We start from the raw sequence: 20,323 nt of genomic DNA on the forward strand, positions 1-20,323 counted from the left end.
TCCCATCTCATGTTATAGGACGGGTCTCAGGTTTGGTATTAGAATCATTGAGATATCACATCTCATGCTGTAGGAAGGGTCTAAGGATTGGAATGGGAAGGACTTGGATATCACATCCCATGCTATAGGTAGGCTCTCAGGTTTGGAAAGGGAAGGAGTTGGATATCACATTTCATGTTAGAAAATGGATCTCATGTTTGGTATTAGAGGCATTGAGATATCACATCTCATGCTATAGGAAGGGTCTCAAGATTGGAATGGGAAGGATTTGGATATCACATCTCATGCTATAGGAAGGGTACCAGGTTTGGTATAAGCATTGAGATATCACATCTCATGCTATAGGAAGGGTCTCAGGATTGGAATGGGAAGGAGTTGGATATCACATCTCATGTTATAGGACGGGTCTCGGGTTTGTTATTAGAATCATTGAGATATCACATCTCATGCTGTAGGAAGGGTCTCAGGATTGGAATGGGAAGGAGTTGGATATCACATCTCATGCCAAAGGGATGGTCTCAGGTTTGGAAGGGGAAGGATTTTGATATCACATCTCGTTTTATAGGAAGGATCTCAGATTTGGTATTAAAAGCATTGAGACATCACATCTCATGCTATAGGAAGGGTCTCATTTTGGAATGGGAAGGAATGGGATATCACATCTCATGCTATAGGAAGGGTCTCAGGTTTGGTATAAGAATTGAGATATCACATCTCATGCTATAGGAAGGGTCTCAGGATTGGAATGGGAAGGAGTTGTATATGACATCTCATGCCATAGGAAGGGTCTCAGGTTTGGTATAAGCATTGAGATATCACATCTCTGCTATCGGAAGGGTTTTAGGATTGGAATGGGAAGGAGTTGGATATCCCATATCATGTTATAGGAAGGGTCTCAGTTTTGGTATTAGAAGCATTGAGATATCACATCATGCTATAGGAAGGGTCTCAGGATTGGAATGGGAAGGACTTGGATATCACATCTCATGCTATAGGGAGGGTCTCAAGTTTGATATTAGAAGCATTGAGATAACAAATCTCATGATATGGGAAGGGTCTCAGGATTGGAATGGGAAGGAGTTGGATATCACATCTCATGATAAAGGAATGGTCTAAGGTTTGGAAGGGGATAGATTTGGATATCACAACTCATGTTATAGGACGGGTGTCAGGTTTGGTATTAGAAGCATTGAGATAGCAAGTCTCCTGGTATAGGAAGGGTCTCAGAATTGGATTGGGAAGGAGTTGGATATCACATCTCAAGCTATAGGAAGGGTCTCGGGATTGGAATGGGAAGGAGTTTGATATCACATCTCCTGCCATAGTATGGGTCTCAGGTTTGGTAGAAGCATTGGGATATCACATCTCATGCTATCGGAAGGGTATCAGTATTGGATTTGGAAGTAGTTGGATATCCCATCTCATGCTATAGGAAGGGTCTCAGGTTGGAATGGGAAGGAGTTGGATATCACATCTCATGCTATAGGAAGGGTCTCAGGATTGGAATGGGAAGGAGTTGGATATCCCATTTCATGTTATAGGAAGGGTCTCAGGTTTGGTATAAGAATTGAGATATCACATCTCTGCTATCAAAAGTGTCTCAGGATTGAAATGGAAGGAGTTGGATATCACATCTCATGCTATAGGAAGGCTCTCAGGATTGGAAAGGGAAGGAGTTGGATATCACATTTCATGTTAGAGGTAGGATCTCAGGTTTGGTATTAGAGGCATTGAGATATCACATCTCATGCCATCAGAAGGGTCTCAAAATTGGAATGGGAACGAGTTGGATATCACATCTCATGCTAAAGGGAAGGTCTCAGGTTTGGAAGGGGAAGGATTTGGATATCACATCTCATGTTATAGGAAGGATTTCAGGTTTGGTATTAGAAGCATTGAGATATCACATCTCATGCTATCGGAAGGATCTCAGGTTTGGTATTAGAGGCATTGAGATATCACATCTCATGCTATCGGAAGGGTCTCAGTTTTGGAACGGGAAGGATTTGGATATCACATCTCATGTTATAGGAAGGATCTCAGGTTTGGTATTAGAGACATTGAGATATCACATCTCTGCTATCGGAAGGGTCTCAGGTTTGGAATGGGAAGGAGTTGGATATCCCATTTCATGTTATAGGAAGGGTCTCAGGTTTGGTATAAGAATTGAGATATCACATCTCTGCTATCAAAAGTGTCTCAGGATTGGGATGGGAAGGAGTTGGATATCACATCTCATGCTATAGGACGGGTCTCAGGTTTGGTATTAGAAGCATTGAGATATCACATCACATGCTGTAGGAAGGGTCTCCGGTTTGGCATGGGAAGGAATTGGATATCACATCTCATGTCATAGGAAGGATCACAGGTTTGCTATTAGAAGCATTGAGATATCACATCTCATGCTATAGGAATGGTCTCAGGATTGGAATGGGAAGGAGATGGGTATCACATTCTTGCTGTAGGAAGGGTCTCATGTTTGGAATGGGAAGGAGTTGGATACCACATCTCATGTCGGAGGAAGGGTCTCAGGGTTGGTATAAGCATTGAGATATCACATCTCTGCTATCGGAAGTGTCTCAGGATTGAAATGGAAGGAGTTGGATATCCCATCTCATGTTATAGGACGGGTCTCAGGTTTGGTATTAGAATCATTGAGATATCACATCTCATGCTGTAGGAAGGGTCTAAGGATTGGAATGGGAAGGACTTGGATATCACATCCCATGCTATAGGTAGGCTCTCAGGTTTGGAAAGGGAAGGAGTTGGATATCACATTTCATGTTAGAAAATGGATCTCATGTTTGGTATTAGAGGCATTGAGATATCACATCTCATGCTATAGGAAGGGTCTCAAGATTGGAATGGGAAGGATTTGGATATCACATCTCATGCTATAGGAAGGGTCTCAGGTTTGGTATAAGCATTGAGATATCACATCTCATGCTATATGGAGGGTCTCAAGTTTGATATTAGAAGCATTGAGATAACAAATCTCATGATATGGGAAGGGTCTCAGGATTGGAATGTGAAGGAGTTGGATATCACATCTCATGATAAAGGAATGGTCTAAGGTTTGGAAGGGGATAGATTTGGATATCACAACTCATGTTATAGGACGGGTGTCAGGTTTGGTATTAGAAGCATTGAGATAGCAAGTCTCCTGGTATAGGAAGGGTCTCAGAATTGGATTGGGAAGGAGTTGGATATCACATCTCAAGCTATAGGAAGGGTCTCGGGATTGGAATGGGAAGGAGTTTGATATCACATCTCCTGCCATAGTATGGGTCTCAGGTTTGGTAGAAGCATTGGGATATCACATCTCATGCTATCGGAAGGGTATCAGTATTGGATTTGGAAGTAGTTGGATATCCCATCTCATGCTATAGGAAGGGTCTCAGGTTGGAATGGGAAGGAGTTGGATATCACATCTCATGCTATAGGAAGGGTCTCAGGATTGGAATGGGAAGGAGTTGGATATCCCATTTCATGTTATAGGAAGGGTCTCAGGTTTGGTATAAGAATTGAGATATCACATCTCTGCTATCAAAAGTGTCTCAGGATTGAAATGGAAGGAGTTGGATATCACATCTCATGCTATAGGAAGGCTCTCAGGATTGGAAAGGGAAGGAGTTGGATATCACATTTCATGTTAGAGGTAGGATCTCAGGTTTGGTATTAGAGGCATTGAGATATCACATCTCATGCTATCAGAAGGGTCTCAAAATTGGAATGGGAACGAGTTGGATATCACATCTCATGCTAAAGGGAAGGTCTCAGGTTTGGAAGGGGAAGGATTTGGATATCACATCTCATGTTATAGGAAGGATTTCAGGTTTGGTATTAGAAGCATTGAGATATCACATCTCATGCTATCGGAAGGATCTCAGGTTTGGTATTAGAGGCATTGAGATATCACATCTCATGCTATCGGAAGGGTCTCAGTTTTGGAACGGGAAGGATTTGGATATCACATCTCATGTTATAGGAAGGATCTCAGGTTTGGTATTAGAAGCATTGAGATATCACATCTCATGCTATCGGAAGGATCTCAGGTTTGGTATTAGAGACATTGAGATATCACATCTCTGCTATCGGAAGGGTCTCAGGTTTGGAATGGGAAGGAGTTGGATATCCCATTTCATGTTATAGGAAGGGTCTCAGGTTTGGTATAAGAATTGAGATATCACATCTCTGCTATCAAAAGTGTCTCAGGATTGGGATGGGAAGGAGTTGGATATCACATCTCATGCTATAGGACGGGTCTCAGGTTTGGTATTAGAAGCATTGAGATATCACATCACATGCTGTAGGAAGGGTCTCCGGTTTGGCATGGGAAGGAATTGGATATCACATCTCATGTCATAGGAAGGATCACAGGTTTGCTATTAGAAGCATTGAGATATCACATCTCATGCTATAGGAATGGTCTCAGGATTGGAATGGGAAGGAGATGGGTATCACATTCTTGCTGTAGGAAGGGTCTCATGTTTGGAATGGGAAGGAGTTGGATACCACATCTCATGTTAGAGGAAGGGTCTCAGGGTTGGTATAAGCATTGAGATATCACATCTCTGCTATCGGAAGTGTCTCAGGATTGAAATGGAAGGAGTTGGATATCCCATCTCATGCTATAGGAAGGGTCTCAGGTTGGAATGGGAAGGAGTTGGATATCACATCTCATGCTATAGGAAGGGTCTCAGGATTGGAATGGGAAGGAGTTGGATATCCCATTTCATGTTATAGGAAGGGTCTCAGGTTTGGTATAAGAATTGAGATATCACATCTCTGCTATCAAAAGTGTCTCAGGATTGAAATGGAAGGAGTTGGATATCCCATCTCATGCTATAGGACGGGTCTCAGGTTTGGTATTAGAATCATTGAGATATCACATCTCATGCTGTAGGAAGGGTCTAAGGATTGGAATGGGAAGGACTTGGATATCACATCCCATGCTATAGGTAGGCTCTCAGGTTTGGAAAGGGAAGGAGTTGGATATCACATTTCATGTTAGAAAATGGATCTCATGTTTGGTATTAGAGGCATTGAGATATCACATCTCATGCTATAGGAAGGGTCTCAAGATTGGAATGGGAAGGATTTGGATATCACATCTCATGCTATAGGAAGGGTCTCAGGTTTGGTATAAGCATTGAGATATCACATCTCATGCTATAGGAAGGGTCTCAGGATTGGAATGGGAAGGAGTTGGATATCACATCTCATGTTATAGGACGGGTCTCGGGTTTGTTATTAGAATCATTGAGATATCACATCTCCTGCTGTAGGAAGGGTCTCAGGATTGGAATGGGAAGGAGTTGGATATCACATCTCATGCCAAAGGGAGGGTCTCAGGTTTGGAAGGGGAAGGATTTTGATATCACATCTCGTGTTATAGGAAGGATCTCAGATTTGGTATTAGAAGCATTGAGACATCACATCTCATGCTATAGGAAGGGTCTCATTTTGGAATGGGAAGGAATGGGATATCACATCTCATGCTATAGGAAGGGTCTCAGGTTTGGTATAAGCATTGAGATATCACATCTCATGCTATCGGAAGTGTCTCAGGATTGAAATGGAAGGAGTTGGATATCCCATCTCATGTTATAGGACGGGTCTCAGGTTTGGTATTAGAATCATTGAGATATCACATCTCATGCTGTAGGAAGGGTCTAAGGATTGGAATGGGACGGACTTGGATATCACATCCCATGCTATAGGTAGGCTCTCAGGTTTGGAAAGAGAAGGAGTTGGATATCACATTTCATGTTAGAAAATGGATCTCATGTTTGGTATTAGAGGCATTGAGATATCACATCTCATGCTATAGGAAGGGTCTCAAGATTGGAATGGGAAGGATTTGGATATCACATCTCATGCTATAGGAAGGGTACCAGGTTTGGTATAAGCATTGAGATATCACATCTCATGCTATAGGAAGGGTCTCAGGATTGGAATGGGAAGGAGTTGGATATCACATCTCATGTTATAGGACGGGTCTCGGGTTTGTTATTAGAATCATTGAGATATCACATCTCATGCTGTAGGAAGGGTCTCAGGATTGGAATGGGAAGGAGTTGGATATCACATCTCATGCCCAAGGGATGGTCTCAGGTTTGGAAGGGGAAGGATTTTGATATCACATCTCGTGTTATAGGAAGGATCTCAGATTTGGTATTAGAAGCATTGAGACATCACATCTCATGCTATAGGAAGGGTCTCATTTTGGAATGGGAAGGAATGGGATATCACATCTCATGCTATAGGAAGGGTCTCAGGTTTGGTATAAGCATTGAGATATCACATCTCATGCTATAGGAAGGGTCTCAGGATTGGAATGGGAAGGAGTTGTATATGACATCTCATGCCATAGGAAGGGTCTCAGGTTTGGTATAAGCATTGAGATATCACATCTCTGCTATCGGAAGGGTTTTAGGATTGGAATGGGAAGGAGTTGGATATCCCATATCATGTTATAGGAAGGGTCTCAGTTTTGGTATTAGAAGCATTGAGATATCACATCATGCTATAGGAAGGGTCTCAGGATTGGAATGGGAAGGACTTGGATATCACATCTCATGCTATAGGGAGGGTCTCAAGTTTGATATTAGAAGCATTGAGATAACAAATCTCATGATATGGGAAGGGTCTCAGGATTGGAATGGGAAGGAGTTGGATATCACATCTCATGATAAAGGAATGGTCTAAGGTTTGGAAGGGGATAGATTTGGATATCACAACTCATGTTATAGGACGGGTGTCAGGTTTGGTATTAGAAGCATTGAGATAGCAAGTCTCCTGGTATAGGAAGGGTCTCAGAATTGGAATGGGAAGGAGTTGGATATCACATCTCAAGCTATAGGAAGGGTCTCGGGATTGGAATGGGAAGGAGTTTGATATCACATCTCCTGCCATAGTATGGGTCTCAGGTTTGGTAGAAGCATTGGGATATCACATCTCATGCTATCGGAAGGGTATCAGGATTGGATTTGGAAGTAGTTGGATATCCCATCTCATGCTATAGGAAGGGTCTCAGGTTGGAATGGGAAGGAGTTGGATATCACATCTCATGCTATAGGAAGGGTCTCAGGATTGGAATGGGAAGGAGTTGGATATCCCATTTCATGTTATAGGAAGGGTCTCAGGTTTGGTATAAGAATTGAGATATCACATCTCTGCTATCAAAAGTGTCTCAGGATTGGGATGGGAAGGAGTTGGATATCACATCTCATGCTATAGGACGGGTCTCAGGTTTGGTATTAGAAGCATTGAGATATCACATCACATGCTGTAGGAAGGGTCTCCGGTTTGGCATGGGAAGGAATTGGATATCACATCGCATGTCATAGGAAGGATCACAGGTTTGCTATTAGAAGCATTGAGATATCACATCTCATGCTATAGGAATGGTCTCAGGATTGGAATGGGAAGGAGATGGATATCACATTCTTGCTATAGGAAGGGTCTCATGTTTGGAATGGGAAGGAGTTGGATACCACATCTCATGTTAGAGGAAGGGTCTCAGGGTTGGTATAAGCATTGAGATATCACATCTCTGCTATCGGAAGTGTCTCAGGATTGAAATGGAAGGAGTTGGATATCCCATCTCATGTTATAGGACGGGTCTGAGGTTTGGTATTAGAATCATTGAGATATCACATCTCATGCTGTATGAAGGGTCTAAGGATTGGAATGGGAAGGACTTGGATATCACATCCCATGCTATAGGTAGGCTCTCAGGTTTGGAAAGGGAAGGAGTTGGATATCACATTTCATGTTAGAAAATGGATCTCATGTTTGGTATTAGAGGCATTGAGATATCACATCTCATGCTATAGGAAGGGTCTCAAGATTGGAATGGGAAGGATTTGGATATCACATCTCATGCTATAGGAAGGGTCTCAGGTTTGGTATAAGCATTGAGATATCACATCTCATGCTATAGGAAGGGTCTCAGGATTGGAATGGGAAGGAGTTGGATATCACATCTCATGTTATAGGACGGGTCTCGGGTTTGTTATTAGAATCATTGAGATATCACATCTCATGCTGTAGAAAGGGTCTCAGGATTGGAATGGGAAGGAGTTGGATATCACATCTCATGCCAAAGGGAGGGTCTCAGGTTTGGAAGGGGAAGGATTTTGATATCACATCTCGTGTTATAGGAAGGATCTCAGATTTGGTATTAGAAGCATTCAGACATCACATCTCATGCTATAGGAAGGGTCTCATTTTGGAATGGGAAGGAATGGGATATCACATCTCATGCTATAGGAAGGGTCTCAGGTTTGGTATAAGCATTGAGATATCACATCTCATGCTATAGGAAGGGTCTCAGGATTGGAATGGGAAGGAGTTGTATATGACATCTCATGCCATAGGAAGGGTCTCAGGTTTGGTATAAGCATTGAGATATCACATCTCTGCTATCGGAAGGGTTTTAGGATTGGAATGGGAAGGAGTTGGATGTCCCATATCATGTTATAGGAAGGGTCTCAGTTTTGGTATTAGAAGCATTGAGATATCACATCATGCTATAGGAAGGGTCTCAGGATTGGAATGGGAAGGACTTGGATATCACATCTCATGCTATAGGGAGGGTCTCAAGTTTGATATTAGAAGCATTGAGATAACAAATCTCATGATATGGGAAGGGTCTCAGGATTGGAATGGGAAGGAGTTGGATATCACATCTCATGATAAAGGAATGGTCTAAGGTTTGGAAGGGGATAGATTTGGATATCACAATTCATGTTATAGGACGGGTGTCAGGTTTGGTATTAGAAGCATTGAGATAGCAAGTCTCCTGGTATAGGAAGGGTCTCAGAATTGGAATGGGAAGGAGTTGGATATCACATCTCAAGCTATAGGAAGGGTCTCGGGATTGGAATGGGAAGGAGTTTGATATCACATCTCCTGCCATAGTATGGGTCTCAGGTTTGGTAGAAGCATTGGGATATCACATCTCATGCTATCGGAAGGGTATCAGGATTGGATTTGGAAGTAGTTGGATATCCCATCTCATGCTATAGGAAGGGTCTCAGGTTGGAATGGGAAGGAGTTGGATATCACATCTCATGCTATAGGAAGGGTCTCAGGATTGGAATGGGAAGGACTTCGATATCAAATCTCATGTTATAGGAAGGCTCTCAGGTTTGGAAGGGGAAGGAGTTGGATATCACATTTCATGTTAGAGGTAGGATCTCAGGTTTGGTATTAGAGGCATTGAGATATCACATCTCATGCTATCAGAAGGGTCTCAGGATTGGAATGGGAAGGAGTTGGATATCACATCTCATGCCAAAGGGAGGGTCTCAGGTTTGGAAGGGGAAGGAGTTGGATACCACATCTCATGTTATAGGAAGGGTCTCAGGGTTGGTATCAGCATTGAGATATCACATCTCTGCTATCGGAAGTGTCTCAGGATTGAAATGGAAGGAGTTGGATATCCCATCTCATGTTATAGGACAGGTCTCAGGTTTGGTATTAGAATCATTGAGATATCACATCTCATGCTGTAGGAAGGGTCTAAGGATTGGAATGGGAAGGACTCGGATATCACATCTCATGCTATAGGTAGGCTCTCAGGTTTGGAAAGGGAAGGAGTTGGATATCCCATTTCATGTTACAGGATGGATCTCATTTTTGGTATTAGAGGCATTGAGATATCTCATCTCATGCTATAGGAAGGGTCTCAGGATTGGAATGGGAAGGATTTGGATATCACATCTCATGCTATAGGAAGGGTCTCAGGTTTGGTATAAGCATTGAGATATCACATATCATGCTATAGGAAGGGTCTCAGGATTGGAATGGGAAGGAGTTGGATATCACATCTCATGTTATAGGACGGGTCTCGGGTTTGTTATTAGAATCATTGAGATATCACATCTCATGCTGTAGGAAGGGTCTCAGGATTGGAATTGGAAGGAGTTGGATATCACATCTCATGCCAAAGGGAGGGTCTCAGGTTTGGAAGGGGAAGGATTTTGATATCACATCTCGTGTTATAGGAAGGATCTCAGATTTGGTATTAGAAGCATTCAGACATCACATCTCATGCTATAGGAAGGGTCTCATTTTGGAATGGGAAGGAATGGGATATCACATCTCATGCTATAGGAAGGGTCTCAGGTTTGGTATAAGCATTGAGATATCACATCTCATGCTATAGGAAGGGTCTCAGGATTGGAATGGGAAGGAGTTGTATATGACATCTCATGCCATAGGAAGGTTCTCAGGTTTGGTATAAGCATTGAGATATCACATCTCTGCTATCGGAAGGGTTTTAGGATTGGAATGGGAAGGAGTTGGATATCCCATATCATGGTATAGGAAGGGTCTCAGTTTTGGTATTAGAAGCATTGAGATATCACATCTCATGCTATAGGAAGGGTCTCAGGATTGGAATGGGAAGGAGTTGTATATCACATCTCATGATAAAGAAAGGGTCTAAGGTTTGGAAGGGGAAGGATTTGGATATCTCATCTCATGTTATAGGAAGGTTCTCAGGATTGGAATTGGAAGGAGTTTGATATCACATCTCATGCAATAGTATGGGTCTCAGGTTTGGTAGAAGCAATGAGATATCAAGTCTCATGGTATAGGAAGGGTCTCAGAATTGGAATGGGAAGGAGTTGGATATCACATCTCAAGCTATAGGAAGGGTCTCAAGATTGGAATGGGAAGGAGTTTGATATCACATCTGATGTCATAGTATGGGTCTCAGGTTTGGTAGAAGCATTGGGATATCACATCCCATGCAATCAGAAGGGTATCAGGATTGGATTTGGAAGGAGTTGGATATCCAATCTCATGCTATAGGAAGGGTCTTAGGTTGGAATCAGAAGGAGTTGGATATCACATCTCATGTTATAGGAAGGGTCTCCGGATTGGAATGAGAAGGACTTGGATATCACATCTCATGCTATAGGAAGGCTCTCAGGTTTGGAAAGGGAAGGAGTTGGATATCACATTTCATGTTAGAGGTAGGATCTCAGGTTTGGTATTAGAGGCATTGAGATATCACATCTCATGCTACCAGAAGGGTCTCAGGATTGGAATGGGAACGAGTTGGATATCACATCTCATGCTAAAGGGAAGGTCTCAGGTTTGGAAGCGGAAGGATTTGGATATCACATCTCATGTTATAGGAAGGATTTCAGGTTTGGTATTAGAAGCATTGAGATATCACATCTCATGCGATCGGAAGGATCTCAGGTTTGGTATTAGAGGCATTGAGATATCACATCTCATGCTATCGGAAGGGTCTCAGGTTTGGAATGGGAAGGAGTTGGATATCCCATTTCATGTTATAGGAAGGGTCTCAGGTTTGGTATAAGAGTTGAGATATCACATCTCTGCTATCAAAAGTGTCTCAGGATTGGGATGGGAAGGAGTTGGATATCACATCTCATGCTATAGGACGGGTCTCAGGTTTGGTATTAGAAGCATTGAGATATCACATCACATGCTGTAGGAAGGGTCTCCGGTTTGGCATGGGAAGGAATTGGATATCACATCTCATGTCATAGGAAGGATCACAGGTTTGCTATTAGAAGCATTGAGATATCACATCTCATGCTATAGGAATGGTCTCAGGATTGGAATGGGAAGGAGATGGATATCACATTCTTGCTATAGGAAGGATCTCATGTTTGGAATGGGAAGGAGTTGGATACCACATCTCATGTTAGAGGAAGGGTCTCAGGGTTAGTATAAGCATTGAGATATCACATCTCTGCTATCGGAAGTATCTCAGGATTGAAATGGAAGGAGTTGGATATCCCATCTCATGTTATAGGACGGGTCTCAGGTTTGGTATTAGAATCATTGAGATATCACATCTCATGCTGTAGGAAGGGTCTAAGGATTGGAATGGGAAGGACTTGGATATCACATCTCATGCTATAGGTAGGCTCTCAGGTTTGGAAAGGGAAGGAGTTGGATATCACATTTCATGTTAGAAAATGGATCTCATGTTTGGTATTAGAGGCATTGAGATATCACATCTCATGCTATAGGAAGGGTCTCAGGATTGGAATGGGAAGGATTTGGATATCACATCTCATGCTATAGGAAGGGTCTCAGGTTTGGTATAAGCATTGAGATATCACATCTCATGCTATAGGAAGGGTCTCAGGATTGGAATGGGAAGGAGTTGGATATCACATCTCATGTTATAGGACGGGTCTCGGGTTTGTTATTAGAATCATTGAGATATCTTATCTCATGCTGTAGGATGGGTCTCAGGATTGGAATGGGAAGGAGTTGGATATCACATCTCATGCCAAAGGGAGGGTCTCAGGTTTGGAAGGGGAAGGATTTTGATATCACATCTCGTGTTATAGGAAGGATCTCAGATTTGGTATTAGAAGCATTGAGACATCACATCTCATGCTATAGGAAGGGTCTCATTTTGGAATGGGAAGGAATGGGATATCACATCTCATGCTATAGGAAGGGTCTCAGGTTTGGTAAAAGCATTGAGATATCACATCTCATGCTATAGGAAGGGTCTCAGGATTGGAATGGGAAGGAGTTGTATATGACATCTCATGCCATAGGAAGGGTCTCAGGTTTGGTATAAGCATTGAGATATCACATCTCTGCTATCGGAAGGGTTTTAGGGTTGGAATGGGAAGGAGTTGGATATCCCATATCATGTTATAGGAAGGGTCTCAGTTTTGGTATTAGAAGCATTGAGATATCACATCATGCTATAGGAAGGGTCTCAGGATTGGAATGGGAAGGACTTGGATATCACTTCTCATGCTATAGGGAGGGTCTCAAGTTTGATATTAGAAGCATTGAGATAACAAATCTCATGATATGGGAAGGGTCTCAGGATTGGAATGGGAAGGAGTTGGATATCACATCTCATGATAAAGGAAGGGTCTAAGGTTTGGAAGGGGAAGGATTTGGATATCACAACTCATGTTATAGGACGGGTGTCAGGTTTGGTATTAGAAGCATTGAGATAGCAAGTCTCCTGGTATAGGAAGGGTCTCAGGATGGAATGGGAAGGAGTTGGATATCACATCTCAAGCTATAGGAAGGGTCTCGGGATTGGAATGGGAAGGAGTTTGATATCACATCTCATGCCATAGTATGGGTCTCAGGTTTGGTAGAAGCATTGGGATATCACATCTCATGCTATCGGAAGGGTATCAGGATTGGATTTGGAAGTAGTTGGATATCCCACCTCATGCTATAGGAAGGGTCTCAGGTTGGAATGGGAAGGAGTTGGATATCACATCTCATGTTATAGGAAGGATCTCAGGTTTGGTATTAGAAGCATTGAGATATCACATCTCATGCTATCGGAAGGATCTCAGGTTTGGTATTAGAGACATTGAGATATCACATCTCTGCTATCGGAAGGGTCTCAGGTTTGGAATGGGAAGGAGTTGGATATCCCATTTCATGTTATAGGAAGGGTCTCAGGTTTGGTATAAGAGTTGAGATATCACATCTCTGCTATCAAAAGTGTCTCAGGATTGGGATGGGAAGGAGTTGGATATCACATCTCATGCTATAGGACGGGTCTCAGGTTTGGTATTAGAAGCATTGAGATATCACATCACATGCTGTAGGAAGGGTCTCCGGTTTGGCATGGGAAGGAATTGGATATCACATCTCATGTCATAGGAAGGATCACAGGTTTGCTATTAGAAGCATTGAGATATCACATCTCATGCTATAGGAATGGTCTCAGGATTGGAATGGGAAGGAGATGGATATCACATTCTTGCTATAGGAAGGGTCTCATGTTTGGAATGGGAAGGAGTTGGATACCACATCTCATGTTAGAGGAAGGGTCTCAGGGTTAGTATAAGCATTGAGATATCACATCTCTGCTATCGGAAGTGTCTCAGGATTGAAATGGAAGGAGTTGGATATCCCATCTCATGTTATAGGACGGGTCTCAGGTTTGGTATTAGAATCATTGAGATATCACATCTCATGCTGTAGGAAGGGTCTAAGGATTGGAATGGGAAGGACTTGGATATCACATCTCATGCTATAGGTAGGCTCTCAGGTTTGGAAAGGGAAGGAGTTGGATATCACATTTCATGTTAGAAAATGGATCTCATGTTTGGTATTAGAGGCATTGAGATATCACATCTCATGCTATAGGAAGGGTCTCAGGATTGGAATGGGAAGGATTTGGATATCACATCTCATGCTATAGGAAGGGTCTCAGGTTTGGTATAAGCATTGAGATATCACATCTCATGCTATAGGAAGGGTCTCAGGATTGGAATGGGAAGGAGTTGGATATCACATCTCATGTTATAGGACGGGTCTCGGGTTTGTTATTAGAATCATTGAGATATCACATCTCATGCTGTAGGATGGGTCTCAGGATTGGAATGGGAAGGAGTTGGATATCACATCTCATGCCAAAGGGAGGGTCTCAGGTTTGGAAGGGGAAGGATTTTGATATCACATCTCGTGTTATAGGAAGGATCTCAGATTTGGTATTAGAAGCATTGAGACATCACATCTCATGCTATAGGAAGGGTCTCATTTTGGAATGGGAAGGAATGGGATATCACATCTCATGCTATAGGAAGGGTCTCAGGTTTGGTATAAGCATTGAGATATCACATCTCATGCTATAGGAAGGGTCTCAGGATTGGAATGGGAAGGAGTTGTATATGACATCTCATGCCATAGGAAGGGTCTCAGGTTTGGTATAAGCATTGAGATATCACATCTCTGCTATCGGAAGGGTTTTAGGGTTGGAATGGGAAGGAGTTGGATATCCCATATCATGTTATAGGAAGGGTCTCAGTTTTGGTATTAGAAGCATTGAGATATCACATCATGCTATAGGAAGGGTCTCAGGATTGGAATGGGAAGGACTTGGATATCACATCTCATGCTATAGGGAGGGTCTCAAGTTTGATATTAGAAGCATTGAGATAACAAATCTCATGATATGGGAAGGGTCTCAGGATTGGAATGGGAAGGAGTTGGATATCACATCTCATGATAAAGGAAGGGTCTAAGGTTTGGAAGGGGAAGGATTTGGATATCACAACTCATGTTATAGGACGGGTGTCAGGTTTGGTATTAGAAGCATTGAGATAGCAAGTCTCCTGGTATAGGAAGGGTCTCAGGATGGAATGGGAAGGAGTTGGATATCACATCTCAAGCTATAGGAAGGGTCTCGGGATTGGAATGGGAAGGAGTTTGATATCACATCTCATGCCATAGTATGGGTCTCAGGTTTGGTAGAAGCATTGGGATATCACATCTCATGCTATCGGAAGGGTATCAGGATTGGATTTGGAAGTAGTTGGATATCCCATCTCATGCTATAGGAAGGGTCTCAGGTTGGAATGGGAAGGAGTTGGATATCACATCTCATGTTATAGGAAGGATCTCAGGTTTGGTATTAGAAGCATTGAGATATCACATCTCATGCTATCGGAAGGATCTCAGGTTTGGTATTAGAGACATTGAGATATCACATCTCTGCTATCGGAAGGGTCTCAGGTTTGGAATGGGAAGGAGTTGGATATCCCATTTCATGTTATAGGAAGGGTCTCAGGTTTGGTATAAGAGTTGAGATATCACATCTCTGCTATCAAAAGTGTCTCAGGATTGGGATGGGAAGGAGTTGGATATCACATCTCATGCTATAGGACGGGTCTCAGGTTTGGTATTAGAAGCATTGAGATATCACATCACATGCTGTAGGAAGGGTCTCCGGTTTGGCATGGGAAGGAATTGGATATCACATCTCATGTCATAGGAAGGATCACAGGTTTGCTATTAGAAGCATTGAGATATCACATCTCATGCTATAGGAATGGTCTCAGGATTGGAATGGGAAGGAGATGGATATCACATTCTTGCTATAGGAAGGGTCTCATGTTTGGAATGGGAAGGAGTTGGATACCACATCTCATGTTAGAGGAAGGGTCTCAGGGTTAGTATAAGCATTGAGATATCACATCTCTGCTATCGGAAGTGTCTCAGGATTGAAATGGAAGGAGTTGGATATCCCATCTCATGTTATAGGACGGGTCTCAGGTTTGGTATTAGAATCATTGAGATATCACATCTCATGCTGTAGGAAGGGTCTAAGGATTGGAATGGGAAGGACTTGGATATCACATCTCATGCTATAGGTAGGCTCTCAGGTTTGGAAAGGGAAGGAGTTGGATATCACATTTCATGTTAGAAAATGGATCTCATGTTTGGTATTAGAGGCATTGAGATATCACATCTCATGCTATAGGAAGGGTCTCAGGATTGGAATGGGAAGGATTTGGATATCACATCTCATGCTATAGGAAGGGTCTCAGGTTTGGTATAAGCATTGAGATATCACATCTCATGCTATAGGAAGGGTCTCAGGATTGGAATGGGAAGGAGTTGGATATCACATCTCATGTTATAGGACGGGTCTCGGGTTTGTTATTAGAATCATTGAGATATCACATCTCATGCTGTAGGATGGGTCTCAGGATTGGAATGGGAAGGAGTTGGATATCACATCTCATGCCAAAGGGAGGGTCTCAGGTTTGGAAGGGGAAGGATTTTGATATCACATCTCGTGTTATAGGAAGGATCTCAGATTTGGTATTAGAAGCATTGAGACATCACATCTCATGCTATAGGAAGGGTCTCATTTTGGAATGGGAAGGAATGGGATATCACATCTCATGCTATAGGAAGGGTCTCAGGTTTGGTATAAGCATTGAGATATCACATCTCATGCTATAGGAAGGGTCTCAGGATTGGAATGGGAAGGAGTTGTATATGACATCTCATGCCATAGGAAGGGTCTCAGGTTTGGTATAAGCATTGAGATATCACATCTCTGCTATCGGAAGGGTTTTAGGATTGGAATGGGAAGGAGTTGGATATCCCATATCATGTTATAGGAAGGGTCTCAGTTTTGGTATTAGAAGCATTGAGATATAACATCATGCTATAGGAAGGGTCTCAGGATTGGAATGGGAAGGACTTGGATATCACATCTCATGCTATAGGGAGGGTCTCAAGTTTGATATTAGAAGCATTGAGATAACAAATCTCATGATATGGGAAGGGTCTCAGGATTGGAATGGGAAGGAGTTGGATATCACATCTCATGATAAAGGAAGGGTCTAAGGTTTGGAAGGGGAAGGATTTGGATATCACAACTCATGTTATAGGACGGGTGTCAGGTTTGGTATTAGAAGCATTGAGATAGCAAGTCTCCTGGTATAGGAAGGGTCTCAGGATGGAATGGGAAGGAGTTGGATATCACATCTCAAGCTATAGGAAGGGTCTCGGGATTGGAATGGGAAGGAGTTTGATATCACATCTCATGCCATAGTATGGGTCTCAGGTTTGGTAGAAGCATTGGGATATCATATCTCATGCTATCGGAAGGGTATCAGGATTGGATTTGGAAGTAGTTGGATATCCCATCTCATGCTATAGGAAGGGTCTCAGGTTGGAATGGGAAGGAGTTGGATATCACATCTCATGCTATAGGAAGGGTCTCAGGATTGGAATGGGAAGGACTTCGATATCACATCTCATGTTATAGGAAGGCTCTCAGGTTTGGAAGGGGAAGGAGTTGGATATCACATTTCATGTTAGAGGTAGGATCTCAGGTTTGGTATTAGAGGCATTGAGATATCACATCTCATGCTATCAGAAGGGTCTCAGGATTGGAATGGGAAGGAGTTGGATATCACATCTCATGCCAAAGGGAGGGTCTCAGGTTTGGAAGGGGAAGGAGTTGGATACCACATCTCATGTTATAGGAAGGGTCTCAGGGTTGGTATCAGCATTGAGATATCACATCTCTGCTATCGGAAGTGTCTCAGGATTGAAATGGAAGGAGTTGGATATCCCATCTCATGTTATAGGACAGGTCTCAGGTTTGGTATTAGAATCATTGAGATATCACATCTCATGCTGTAGGAAGGGTCTAAGGATTGGAATGGGAAGGACTTGGATATCACATATCATGCTATAGGTAGGCTCTCAGGTTTGGAAAGGGAAGGAGTTGGATATCACATTTCATGTTAGAGGATGGATCTCATTTTTGGTATTAGAGGCATTGAGATATCACATCTCATGCTATAGGAAGGGTCTCAGGATTGGAATGGGAAGGATTTGGATATCACATCTCATGCTATAGGAAGGGTCTCAGGTTTGGTATAAGCATTGAGATATCACATCTCATGCTATAGGAAGGGTCTCAGGATTGGAATGGGAAGGAGTTGGATCTCATGTTATGTTATAGGACGGGTCTCGGGTTTGTTATTAGAATCATTGAGATATCACATCTCATGCTGTAGGAAGGGTCTCAGGATTGGAATGGGAAGGAGTTGGATATCACATCTCATGCCAAAGGGAGGGTCTCAGGTTTGGAAGGTGAAGGATTTTGATATCACATCTCGTGTTATAGGAAGGATCTCAGATTTGGTATTAGAAGCATTCAGACATCACATCTCATGCTATAGGAAGGGTCTCATTTTGGAATGGGAAGGAATGGGATATCACATCTCATGCTATAGGAAGGGTCTCAGGTTTGGTATAAGCATTGAGATATCACATCTCATGCTATAGGAAGGGTCTCAGGATTGGAATGGGAAGGAGTTGGATATCACATCTCAAGCTATAGGAAGGGTCTCAAGATTGGAATGGGAAGCAGTTTGATATCACATCTGATGTCATAGTATTGGTGTCAGGTTTTGTAGAAGCATTGGGATATCACATCTCATGCTATCGGAAGGGTATCAGAATTGGATTTGGAAGGAGTTGGATATCCAATCTCATGCTATAGGAAGGGTCTCAGGTTGGAATCAGAAGGAGTTGGATATCACATCTCATGTTATAGGAAGGGTCTCCGGATTGGAATGAGAAGGACTTGGATATCAAATCTCATGCTATAGGAAGGCTCTCAGGTTTGGAAAGGGAAGGAGTTGGATATCACATTTCATGTTAGAGGTAGGATCTCAGGTTTGGTATTAGAGGCATTGAGATATCACATCTCATGCTATCAGAAGGGTCTCAGGATTGGAATGGGAACGAGTTTGATGTCACATCTCATGCTAAAGGGAAGGTCTCAGGTTTCGAAGGGGAAGGATTTGGATATCACATCTCATGTTATAGGAAGGATTTCAGGTTTGGTATTAGAAGCATTGAGCTATCACATCTCATGCTATCGGAATGATCTCAGGTTTGGTATTAGAGGCATTGAGATATCACATCTCATGCTATCGGAAGGGTCTCAGGTTTGGAACGGGAAGGATTTGGATATCACATCTCATGTTATAGGAAGGATCTCAGGTTTGGTATTAGAAGCATTGCGATATCACATATCATGCTATCGGAAGGATCTCAGGTTTGGCATTAGAGACATTGAGATATCACATCTCTGCTATCGGAAGGGTCTCAGGTTTGGAATGGGAAGGAGTTGGATATCCCATTTCATGTTATAGGAAGGGTCTCAGGTTTGGTATAAGAATTGAGATATCACATCTCTGCTATCGAAAGTGTCTCAGGATTGGGATGGGAAGGAGTTGGATATCACATCTCATGCTATAGGACGGGTCTCAGTTTTGGTATTAGAGCATTGAGATATCACATCACATGCTGTAGGAAGGGTCTCCGGTTTGGAATGGGAAGGAATTGGATATCACATCTCATGTCATAGTATGGGTCTCAGGTTTGGTAGAAGCATTGGGATATCACATCTCATGCTATCGGAAGGGTATCAGGATTGGATTTGGAAGTAGTTGGATATCCCATCTCATGCTATAGGAAGGGTCTCAGGTTGGAATGGGAAGGAGTTGGATATCACATCTCATGTTATAGGAAGGGTCTCAGGATTGGAATGGGAAGGACTTCGATATCACATCTCATGTTATAGGAAGGCTCTCAGGTTTGGAAGGGGAAGGAGTTGGATATCACATTTCATGTTAGAGGTAGGATCTCAGGTTTGGTATTAGAGGCATTGAGATATCACATCTCATGCTATCAGAAGGGTCTAAGGATTGGAATGGGAAGGAGTTGGATATCACATCTCATGATAAAGAAAGGGTCTAAGGTTTGGAAGGGGAAGGATTTGGATATCTCATCTCATGTTATAGGAAGGTTCTCAGGATTGGAATTGGAAGGAGTTTGATATCACATCTCATGCAATAGTATGGGTCTCAGGTTTGGTAGAAGCATTGAGATATCAAGTCTCATGGTATAGGAAGGGTCTCAGAATTGGAATGGGAAGGAGTTGGATATCACATCTCAAGCTATAGGAAGGGTCTCAAGATAGGAATGGGAAGGAGTTTGATATCACATC

This window comes from Ambystoma mexicanum, chromosome 14, assembly GCF_040938575.1.
Source record: "Ambystoma mexicanum isolate Mex_15411 chromosome 14, UKY_AmexF1_1, whole genome shotgun sequence".
Lineage (NCBI taxonomy): Eukaryota > Metazoa > Chordata > Amphibia > Caudata > Ambystomatidae > Ambystoma > Ambystoma mexicanum.